A 12,522-nucleotide genomic window follows, 5' to 3' on the forward strand; every position below is an offset into this window, starting at 1 on the left:
TAGCAGTTCTCAAGTAGGAAGGGACCTGGAGACCCCCACAGACAACACTGGGGCTCCAAAAAACGCATCCCTCCCGTGCCAGCATGTCCAGCCTGTAGTGCTTTGAGAACATGTGGTCCGATGACCACGTGGCTGACTGAAAAGTCTCCAACTGATAACGTCTGCGCCTCCGTGAAAGTCGCCACCCGTGCCCTAGTAAAGTGTTCTAACAGCAGTGAAGAAGCCTTGCCTGTCAGCAAGTACATGGGGATGCAATGGCCTTCTTTAGCCAATGCACCACAGTCGCCTTAGGAGGCCTGATCCCCTTTCTTGTGTCCTGCAAAGAGGAGATCCAAGTGTCAAAAGTCATTAGAGACCTCCAAATACTTGACCACAATCTTGCGCACATCCAAGCAGCAAAGAGAATGATATTCTACCAGATAATCCTCCCTGCGAAATGCAGGCAAGTTGATCAGCTAGTTCAGATGGAATAACTGATACAACCTTTGGAAAAATGGAACCACCCAGATCGAAACCTCCACTTTTGTAAAATGGAGGAATAAATCCCTGCAAGATAATGCCTACAGTTCAGAAATCCTTTTAGTCGAAGCTATGGTACCAGGAAAACTGGTCTTGGTCAACTCCTTCAAGGAAAGTCAGTCCAAAAGCTCGAATGGCAGCCTATGGAGAGCATGAAGGACCAAGTTCAAGCTCCATGGGGGCAAGATGGGGCACTGCAGATGGTTCACTCCCAGACAGACAAAAACAGATAACATCTGGGTTGCCGCAGGGGACATGTGCTGTACCCACCCCCAAAGACAGGCCAGAGCTACCACCTGCATCTTCAAGGAATTGAGACAGGCACTTCTCCAACCCAAGGCAAGGATGTGAGTTACCGATGCTGGACACCTGCAGCCCAACTTTTCACACCAGGACTCAAATGTGCACCACACACGTGTATGCCACCAAGGTGTACCGTTTCGGGGCCTGAAGCACTGTCGCAATTACAGTATCTGGATATCCTCTCTTTCTCAGTCATGCCCATTCAAGAATCATGCCATAAGACCAAAGGGGGCGGGTATTCTCCATGATCATGGGACCCTGTGTAAGAAGATCCTTCGGGGGGGGGGGGGGGGGGGGGGCGGCAGCCGGAACGGACTTCCAATCTGCAACTGATCAGGTCTGCATACAATGGGTGCCTGGGCCAGTCCAGAGCCACCAGAATGACCGGGCCCCAAAGACACATGATACAACCCAAGACATGGCCTATCAGCCACAGTGGAAAGACATACAGCAGCTGATGCTGTGGACAACTCCGAAGCACCATGTTGATCCTTTCTGAATCAAGCTCCCAACTCCTGCTCAAGAATCTGGGTACCTTCGCATTGGCTCTCCGAGCCATGAGGTCCAGCATCATGACAACCCCCCCCCCCCCCCCCCCCAAGCATGACGTGATCTGACAAAATGCCAATCCAGAGTTCCCACTCTTCCACTGGATCCAAAAAGTTTCTGCTAAGGAAATCTGCCTGCACATTCAGCAAGCTATGTGTACCACAAAGAACTACAGCCTCGTGCACCAAAGAGGTGCTCTTCATGCTGCCCTGTTTACCGACATAAAAGCAACTGCTGTGGCATTGTCGGAGAACACCTGGACTGCACTGCTCAGAACTGATAACGCTCTCTCAGCACACAAAAGCAGAGAACACAAATGGAGATATGTAAATATGCCTCTGTGAGATCCAGCGAGGTGAGAAACTCTCCCGGTTGAACGGCTACGATAGCCAACTGAAAATGGGGGTGAGGGCCCTGTAGACATACTGGAGGTCAAGAACAGGGTAAAAAAAAGTCTGCCCCTTTTTTGGGGACCATGAAGTAGATTGAGTACCGGCCAAGTCACTTCCAGAAACACCCCTAGGCGTACCAGCGCTGATAGCATGAACCTGACCACTGCCAGCAACTTGTAGGGGGACTCCAAGAAGAAATCTGTCAGGGGACATGCTAATTCCAGTTTGTAGCCATCCCACATGACTTCCAAGACCAACTAGTCTGATGTCACCCTGGTCCACTTTCTGAGAAACAGTGAAAACAGACCTCCAACCACCATTTCTGGGGAGTGGACCAGCAGCCCATCATTGGGAAGCATGGGTGGCCAGTGCAGTCCTGGAGGGGGAGGCGCCCGAGCACCTATCACCTTGAAAGGGCTGCTGTTTCACTTGAAAGTGCAGCCTGTGAAAGAAACCCGACCTGCCAGGGCAGTAACGCTTTGTTATCTAGATAGGGCCTGGGTGGAACGGGAAGAAGCTCTAGGCCTGTCCTCAGGCAAGCACTGCCCTTTGAGCGCCCCCAGATCCTTAATCTCCAAATCCTTGCTAAACAGAAGCTTGCCCCAAAAAGATAGCCATGCCAGGCCTTAGAGGCTGTATCTGCAGCCAAGTGTCGAAGCCAAAGCCAGCGGCATGCAGCCACTGCCAAGGACTTCCTTCGCAAAGGCCCGTAGGAGACTGTAGAACAGGTACACCGGATAGGCCAGTCTCACCTCCAAGGACAGGAACATCTCCTCCACCAAGGCCTGCTGGACCTAGGAGAGGCACGCCCGGGGGGGGGGGGGGCATAAGAGCCACAAACCAAGGCCTGAATGGCCAAAGCCACTACCTCAAAGGATACCTTAAGGGCAGACACCAACTTACGATCCTGTGCATCCTTAAGGGCAGTGACATCTTCCATAGGCAAGGTCGTCTTTTTGGTGACTGTGGTAATGAGAGTCCACCCTGGGAATCCATAAGGACTCCAACTCTCCTGTTGGCAGCAGATATAGTCGTGCCACTCTCAGGCCTGCATCTGGCTGAATATCAGGGCTTTTATCATAGCCTCATTGATACGGATGGTTCAAGGTCAAAAATCAAGGGGTGAGCACAAGCCTCCGCGAGCAGGGAATTCAGCGAAGAGATGTTAAGCCAGGGGCGTAGCCAGGCAGCAAATTTTGGGTAGGCCTAGGCAAGAAGTGGGTGGGCACCAAATGTTCTCCCCCCCCCCCCCACCCCCACATCAAAAAAAATCTCAGCTGGTGGAAAAATGCTTCTCTCCAGTCTGCACCTTGGTAGTCTGCAGCAGGCATGCGCTGAAAACTGAGCATGCGAAGGTGCCAGTATTGTGGAGAGCGGCATTTTCATTACCATGTGCTGCTGTTGGATGGGCCTGAGCCCTAAGTGGGTGGGCCCCAGCCCACCCAGGCCCACCTGTGGCTACGCCACTGTGTTAAGCGCCTCCAGAGATCTAGTGATAAGAGAAGGAAGCTCATCCCAGCTAAACTTTAGCCACTGTTGGGTCATCCCCTTCCTCCAATGGAGGACAGCGTGTGTGGTCTGACTCCACACACAAGGAACCCACCAAAATCTCCACGAGCGCCCTCTTTGCTGGGGCCACCGGAGAGGCACCCTGGACAGCCCCGACCGCTTGAACAAAAAAGGCCTTGTGCACCAGAAGCACAAATTCCAGAGAAGAGTACTTCCCCAGCGCCAGAACTACTCTGGAATACAGCATCAAGTTCTGAGGTCTGGGCAGAAGGACTGGACTTTGAGGCAGCCCCGTGCTGAGTTTCCGACACCATGTCGGCCGCCCAAAATCTGTCGGGGACTCAAAAACGGAACCCGCAGTAGTACAGGCCGAGGCGATCCCCACAGAGCCCGCCAAAACTGCCCCGATGCAAAAACAACTAATGCTGGGCTAAGGGCTTCACTGGATTCCGGCACCTTAGGACTCTGGGAGGCTACGCGGTGACATGTGGTACACCTCCCCAATGCTACTTGCAGGTTCCCAAACTGGGAACAGTGCTTCGCAGTCTCTGCAGGAGCCACCATCCTCCTTAATGCGTGGTAACATAGCTGCGATGTCTAGTGCAGAAGTGCCCACTCTGCACAAAAAAACACATTTTTGCCTGCATTTAGTGCACACTGATTTCAAACTTACTGCAGGACACCTGAACATGTCCTCTTGGTGAGCCATTATAAGTTACGGTAACTGCATGCTAGCGTTTACAGCTTAGTAAAAAGACCCCATAGATAGGCTACGTTTTATGGAATTGTGGATGAGATTTATTACAAGTGAAACATTGTGGAATAGGATAAAAAGAGGGCTAAATGTGCAACTATTGATCAAAGTATGAAATGAAAGCTTTTCCCAGTTGTCTAATTTTTTTTTTGTATTTCTGTTTAGTTTCCATATATTTGTAAGCTAACAGTTGAATGTACAGTATTTAAAAAGACACAGAAGCAACTGCAGACAACTTAACATGAAAATGGAAGTCTTAAGAACAAGCAATTCAAACAAATCTGGAAGACCAAAAAAAAACATTGATAAAATTAGAGTGGAAAGAAAGAAAACTGCAGATCGCATCAGTGGCTCACCTGCAATTTTGCCCAAACCGAACATAGGAAATGACTAAGTCATCAGATTAACTCACTGGCACTTGTAAAGATTACAAAATATACATTTCAAGGTGACTAAAATTTGGATTAATTCTCTTCCACAAGGCAAAACCATTTCTGGTAGGTAATATCAATCCCAATCTTCCAATAATCACCTCCAGAATTAATAAATTTTACTGCTGACCTCGGCGGTGCCCCTTGCTGGATAAAATTGCACACCAGCAAGATTTGACCAGGGATGAGATGAGTGCATAAGTCTTGCTTGTATGTAATTTTATCCAGCAAGGGGCACCGCCGAGATCATCTGTAAAATGTATTAATTCTGGAGGTGATTATTGGAAGATTGTAAAAACCGGAAACATGACATCAAGGATAAAGTCACAGAAAATGCAAAAAATACTGTGGGATTTTAGAACCCAAACTGATATCTAACATATTGTAATCTATAAAAGTGATAGAAAAGAAACACATATGATTTGGTAAAGTGTCAATATCAGGTGACTGTCAGGTTGGAAAGAAAGAATTGGAAAAGATCATGAAGTACCAGCATTTGTCAATTTATACTGGAAGAATCTGAAAAAAAAAAATTGGTGGTACTAAAATTGGTGCTCTGGGAGTCATATCAGAGTTAAAAAAAAAAAAAAAAAGATTTGCTTAACTTGGAGTGGCCTAGTGGTTAGGGTGGTGGACTTTGGTCCTGGGAAACTGAAGAACTGAGTTTGATTCCCACTTCAGGCACAGGCAGCTCCTTGTGACTCTGGGCAAGTCACTTAACCCTCCATTGCCCTGTGTAAGCCGCATTGAGCCTGCCATGAGTGGGAAAGCGCAGGGTACAAATGTAACAAAAATAAAATAGATACTATTGGAGATTCTACATGGAATGTTGCTACTATTGGAGATTCTGTTGCTACTGTTTGAGATTCTACTTGGAATGTTGCTACTATTGGAGATTCTACATGGAATGTTGCTATTCCACTAGCAACATTCCATGTAGAAGGCTGCGCAGGCTTCTGTTTCTGTGAGTCTGACGTCCTGCTGTGCAGGACGTCAGACTCACAGAAGCAGAAGCCTGCGCGGCCACATTGGTGATCTGCAAGGGCTGACTTCAATCTCAAATAGCACCAACAGTGGAGGAGTGGCCTAGTGGTTAGGGTGGTGGACTTTGGTCCTGGGAAACTGAAGAACTGAGTTTGATTCCCACTTCAGGCACAGGCAGCTCCTTGTGACTCTGGGCAAGTCACTTAACCCTCCATTGCCCTGTGTAAGCCGCATTGAGCCTGCCATGAGTGGGAAAGCGCAGGATACAAATGTAACAAAAATAAAATAGATACTATTGGAGATTCTACATGGAATGTTGCTACTATTGGAGATTCTAGGTGGAATGTTGCTACTATTGGAGATTCTACATGGAATGTTGCTATTCCACTAGCAACATTCCATGTAGAAGCCTGCGCAGGCTTCTGTTTCTGTGAGTCTGACGTCCTGCACGTACGTGACCCTGATCACAAGGTAGGCCCCCTTTCATCTTACCCCACCCTGGGAAGGCCAGGTTTAGGAGTCCAAAAGCTGGAGATCTCACTTACCTGCTCCGATATTCCGTACCCCTGTCTATAAAGCACAATTCAGAATCCAGCCACCATTCTGGGTCAAAAAAAAAAAAAGGGGCCAGAGCAATCCCCACTTGCCCTACTGGTGTCATAACCCAAAATGACAGACCAGGGTCATCTGGAGCCATTTAGTATTTCAGTACAAGAGAAGCAGGAAGAGCTGGGGATTTCTGCTACCCTGTGGACTCAAGTTGTATCAAAAGGAAAAGAAATGGAAAACATGACACACATACACCCACTCCCTCCTTCCCGGTAAGAGCTGCAGACACAAGCAAACTCTTAAAAATCCATTGCAGCAATCACAATGTGAGGAAACAGCCACTGTTTCCCAATCAAATTTGTTACAATGACAAGTATCTCCAGTAAACCAAAAAACCATTTCTATCTACTTCTCTACCTTGGATTATACACGGCCATAAAACAGGGTTTTGCTGCTTAAATGCATTTTGGACTAGACATTTGAAAGCATACACGGATAAAGAAGAACAAGTTAAGAGGGTGACCAAAATCAGAATCTGCCACTCAGCTTTGACCAAAGCCAAAAGTCTCCACTCTCTATCCCTCCCACCCCACTCGCAAGGCCTACTTCAACACCCTGGTGGTTTAGTGGCTAGTCGGGGCAGAAGTGATCTGCAGAAACTCTTGTCCACGTTGGTACCAATCTCAGAACAGCTGCTGCAACCTCCACCAGCAACCTTGTGAAACTGCTGCTGGAAGCCCACTGCAGACACTGAATTAGCAGGAGCAACTGAGGATCACCCCGCCCAGCTAGCCACTAGACCACTAGGGTGGTAAGGTAGGTCAACGGGGGGGGGGGGGGGGGGGGGAGGGGCCACAGCAGCCTTAAGTGGGTCCAGAGAGGCGCTTCTTCTGTTCCCAAAGGGGGGGGGTGGGTGAAGGAAGCACCTTCAGCTCAAGGGGGGGGGGGGAGGGGGTCATGACATAGCACAAAGTTTCAATTTCAGATGAAAATGCACTGAAGCCTAAGCCAAAATTTGGTCAGCTTCAGGAACAAGTCAGAGTCCCAATGGTTAACTGGAATTTTACCCTTGTCTGAGACTACAAATATGTACTTTACATGGAGGGTAGGGATTATACCCTGATGACTCATTTGTAACGAACCAAAATGGATCACCTAACTGGAAGATGTAGACTTCCAAATATAAAATACATGCTGATTGTAAGATGTTTGTGTATTATACTATCCAGATGTAAACTAGATAAACAAAGATTATATATACCCTTTCAAATACCTTTTTAAAACAACTGCTCAACATTTCTAAAGCGCTACTAGGGTTACGCAGCGCTGTACAGTTTAACAAAGAAGGACAGTCCCTGCTCAAAGGAGATTACAATCTAAAGGACGAAATGTCAAGTTGGGGCAGTCTAGATTTCCTGAATGGAGGTATAATGGTTATGTGCCGAAGGCGACATTGAAGAGGTGGGCTTTGAGTAAGGATTTGAAGATGGGCAGGGAGGGGGCCTGACGTATGGGCTCAGGGAGTTTATTCCAAGCATAGGCTGTTCCACTGGTCCTTCAGTTCAATTGATACCAGCTTCTATCATGGCTTTATAGCAGCACAAATTTTCACCGACAACCAACGTCTTCTATTTCCATAATTTGGCCCCAGGACTGGTGTTATTGGGGCCCCAATGAAGAAATTAAGGAGGGGGCCCTAATCCCTTCTCCTTCCTGCCCCCTACTCTGATCTCTCCATCTGCCATTACTACCAGGGCTGTACTGAACATTCATATTCAATTCGGCCACGAATACATTATTCATATTCAGCTCAATAGTGATTTAAATTTGAATACGAATAATCCAGGGCTCTGTGCTAAATCCTACTGAAAGGCACATCTCTGATTTCATGATGCTTCTTTTATTTGTTTATGTTAAAGCTGAACGCCCATTATTTGTATTCATACTTGGCCAGTATTTTTCATTATTCATATTTGGCCGAACAGTAGAATACTATCTGGTACAGCTCTAATCACATACAACACAGCTTTAAATGGCTTCTTCACACACAAAAACACACAGACAGACCTTCACCAAATATAGAACAAAGGATCACAAATTAGAAATATGAACACCTAAACTGAACTGGGAACCCCAAGAAGTTAAACTCAAGTACTCCAACACTGGAGAAATAAAAACAGAAATGCACTTTGCTTTGCACTGAACACAATCAGTGGCGTAACCATGGTGGGAGGAATGGGCCCCACACAAATTAACATCTCCCTGGCTGGTGAGGATCCCCAAGCCTCTCCAAGCTCTGCAGCCAGCAACGGTATTTCAGAGCTGCTGATGCTACACCTCGCGCCCCTCCCTCTTGCTCGACTTTCACGAATGCCTGAAAACTGAACATGTGTAGTGGGGGCGGCAGTGGTAGCTCGGGGATACCGCCCCCATCTGCAGAGCTTGGAGATTTCTGGCAGCTGGACTGGAGGTCTTCAGTTGGCAGGGCTCGGGGGATCCCCGCCAGCTCAGTTATTTATATTTTGCATTTGGGCAGGGCAGGGGCGTAGCCAGACACCCAATTTTGGGTGGGCCTGGGCCCAAGATGGGTGGGCAGAAGAACCTCGCCCCGTCCCACAGGTGATTTGGTCTCTCCTCTCGCCTGCATGCCATATGGTCTCTCAAACATCCCCCCTCTCCCGTATACCTTTTAAATAGCAGATTTTCACCAGCAGCAACTAATACACACTGCTCATGTTGGCCCCACACCCTTCTCTCTGATGCAGCTTCCTGTTTCTGCCTAGGCAGAAATACATCAGAGGGAAGGCTGTGGGGCCGGTGCGAGCAGTATGTATGTCACTGCTCACTGCAGGCAAAGATCTGCTACTTACAAGGTATGCAGGAGAGACACTTGTTGGAAGTTTTCGGCTTTTGGGGCTTGGGGATCCCTGACAGCCACATCATAAGTATGCTGCGACTGGGTGGGCCTGAACCCAAAGTGGGCGGGCCTGGGCCCACCCAAGCCCACCCTTGGCTACACCACTGGGGCAGGGAGGAAATGGTGCCCACCCATTTGGGGCTCAAGCCCCACCCCTTCCAAATCAACAGTCTGTCTAAGCCACTAAATACAATACAAAAGCATCCGTGATGCACATATCCCAAAGCTCACATATTCCAGTTAATACATTCAAAATAAAACACTTTTTTTCTACCTTTTTTTGTCTGGACATTATGGACTCCTTTTACAAAGCTGCGCTACCATTAACGGTGCTCTGAATGTGAGGAAGCCCAAGGGAACAGAATGGGCTTCTTCGCAATTATCATGCCGCTAATAGTGCAGCTTTGTAAAGAGAGCCATATGTTTTCCCATCATCTTTGTCCTAGTTTCTCTTAACTGTCTCCTACTAATTCTGCTGTCCATTTTTCTTTTCTCATTCCACTCCCTCACTACACCCATCTCTAACAAATTAATTTTTTCCCCTTTCAGTTCTTTCCTCCCTTTTATTCTTTCCTGCCTCTGTCCACTCAAATTTCAACCTCACCCTTCTTTTTAATTTTCAGTTTCCTATCAATTTCCCCCATCCTCCCTCAGTCCCTAGCTCTACCATCTCCTTCCTTTACCCCCATTGCAGGGGGGGGAGGAGGAGCAGAAGACATGCCAGCTTGCCGGAGGGGGGGGGGAGGAGAAGAAGACATGCCAGCTTGTGGAGGGGGGGAGGAGGAGAAGAAGACATGCCAGCTTGTGGAGGGGGGGGAGGAGGAGAAGGAGAAGAAGACATGCCAGCTTGTGGGGGGGAGAAGAAGGAGAAGACGACATGCCAGCTTGTGGGGGGGGGGGGGGGGGAGAAGAAAGAGAAGAAGACATGCCAGCTTGCAGGGTGGGGAGGAGGAGAACACATGCCAGCTTGGGTGAGCACTCTGGAGCTGTGGGCCAAAGTAGCTGCCCTATTTGCCCCCCCCACACACACACACACACACCAGTCCTGTCTGGCCCTAACTGTACAGAGATAAATTTTGTGTATTGAAATTTAACACAGTATTTTTGTTTAATGTTTTGGTTTTACTTTTGTTTTCGTTTCCTCTTTTATTCTCATATGGATTCCAGAAATAGCTGTGGTAATTATTTTACAATATCTGGATGTAAGCTGTGCCTTCTCAGTAGTTGCTCAAGGTAACCTATATTCAATTAAAGTAGGTATTTTCCTACCCCTGGAGAGATTAGGAATTTGTACATGAGGCAATGGAAGGTTAAAAGTTTTGCCCCATATCACAAGGAGCCCCAGCGGGATTTGAACCCAGGCTCCCTGAACATACTAGGCTATACCTCCACTCCCGTAAGCACAAAGATACCAAGGGGTTCCTTTTCAAAGCACTTAGACTTACAAAGTCCCATAGGTTTCTATGTAGCTTCGTGCTTTGAAAATACGCTTCCACGTAACTCTGTGCTTTGAAAGTACGCCTCTGTAACACACGCACACCGCGTACCCCTCCCCACGCGCATTCTGTCCCTCCCTGTCCGCCCTCTTGGACCCTCTGCGTCCCGTCCGCCATATCATACCTGAGGTCGCCCACCAACAATCCCACAGCTCTCCGTCCGCACAACTTCTCTCCCTCTGAGACGTCCTGCGACTCCTGCCTTGCCGGAAACAACAAAAAGTTGGATCAGACAGAGGAAGCCCGCGGGGATGGATGGCATTAGGTACCGCCCCCTCCTCCTCCTCCTTCCTTCAATAATTCAACGCAGCTGCACTTTTTCTGTCCTGCTGCTGAACTCACACTGACACATGCACGAGCGACCCAGTCTCGGAGACCACCTGACCTGATCTCCTGGCGCCTGCGTGTGGGGAGCTCCACGTGTATCTTAACGCTGCATTTGGAGGTCGACTCGTCACACCCACGCGCCACTAGATCAGCTGATGACTTCTGAAGTCGCTGACCCGTGCATGGGTTAGTGTGTGATCGTCGCTGTATCAGCCCTGGGCAGGGAGCAAGTGCGACTATGCTGAATTATTCACGCCACGCGAGGACTTGTTGCACAGTACTGTATTTTTGCCACAAAAGAGGTAAGTATTAAATAATGTATCCGGAGTTAATTTTTTTTCCTTTAAATTCGCGCCGGTAATCTTCTTATGCATAAAAAGTATCTGCATAGACGTGGAGGTGTGGATAGACAGGGGTCCAGCATAGTAGGTAGCTCATGAAATTAAGCTGCTTTGAATATAACAAGCCAACTAAATAAAAGGTCTACCTGCATGAATGGTGTTAAAGTTACCGATTATTTGGATTGGTAGTTCAATAAAAAAAAAAAGTATCACTTTTTATTCTTTTGTTTTTTGTTTTTTAATGTCTGTGTGTCCATGCTTTAAAATAGACTAACAGGCAATCACACCATTTTATTCGTGTATGAGTGTAACAATTTAAATGAATGGAAGCACATAGATAAGAGCTAGTGGTACAGAAAGAGATAATTTATAAAATAATAATAGTAACTATTCATTGAGGGGTCCTTTTACTAAGCTGCGGTAAAAGGGGGCCTGTTTTTGACATGTTCTGAGGCCCTCTTTTACCGCAGCAAGTAAAAGGCTCTTTGGGTTTTTTTTTTTTTAAGAAATGGTCATGTGGCAAGTGAAGTACTTGCCACGTGGACATATCGGGGGGGGGGGAGCACTTACCGCCACCCATTGAGGTGGCGGTAAGGGTTTTTGCGCTAACCCGGTACTTCCAGTTTAGCGAGCGGTAAGCCTGTGTTAGGTTTACCACCGCTTAGTAAAAGACCCCCTGAATGAAAACATAATTTCTCCTGTTCATTTTAAAAGTAGTAGAAGATACAGCAAAAAGCACCAGGAGCCTTCAGAAACGGGACACAATTCCTTTAATGATAAAAATTGATTTTCCAATATGGACCCAACACAGGCTGTATTTTGACGCACAGCGCCTGCGTCAGGGGCCAAATGTCCTATATAATAATTTGCACCTCCGTCTGGATGCCTGGGTTCGTAACACACTTCCCATTGGTCCACTCTGGCGATGACGTCAGAGGGAGGACCAATGGGAAGTGAGAGGGCCGAAGAGGTAAAAAAAAAAAGGCAGTAGTAAGGCCTCTCCTCCCCCCCCCCCCCCCGCCTTCGCGAACAAACGTCATCTAAGCGCTGTCCCCACCGATCCCTTCATTCCCATTTCCTCCCCTGCAGCCAACTCCGTCCGCCACAAAATGCCAAACTTTCCCTTAAGAAGCGCCATGTTGGCAGATTTCAGGGGACAAAAAAAAAAAAAAGAGTTCCCAGCCACCCCCCTCCCTCTCTCCTGGAACTACTTCACCAGGCTAAGAAGTCTGCTGAAAGAGCAGGGGGAAAGGTGAAAAGAAGCTCGAGACGCCATGACTCTTCAGGAACACTGAAAGCAAGAGATGAGACACACTTTACCTTTCCGGAGAATGCTCTCAACCCCCGGGGCTCTTTTCACATGAGCGGCTGCAGCGCAGGCAACAGTCCATCAGCGAACGTGCGGAGGCCGGTTGCAAGTGTCGCGTATCCCTCCGCCGGATGAGGCGGCT

The 12,522-nt window shown here is 48.0% G+C and overlaps 1 protein-coding gene across 1 annotated transcript in view; it reads right to left on the reverse strand.

Annotated features, from left to right (window-relative positions):
- LOC115458627 (lipopolysaccharide-induced tumor necrosis factor-alpha factor homolog) overlaps positions 1 to 10,767 on the reverse strand; it is a 51,450-nt gene extending 40,683 nt beyond the window's left edge. Inside the window, exon 1 of the mRNA XM_030188470.1 lies at positions 10,528 to 10,767. The gene's annotated coding sequence lies outside the window, so the exon portion shown is untranslated. The remainder of the gene's footprint in view (positions 1 to 10,527) is intronic.
- Between the last annotated feature and the right edge of the window lie 1,755 nt (positions 10,768 to 12,522).

This window comes from Microcaecilia unicolor, unplaced genomic scaffold (assembly GCF_901765095.1).
Source record: "Microcaecilia unicolor unplaced genomic scaffold, aMicUni1.1, whole genome shotgun sequence".
Lineage (NCBI taxonomy): Eukaryota > Metazoa > Chordata > Amphibia > Gymnophiona > Siphonopidae > Microcaecilia > Microcaecilia unicolor.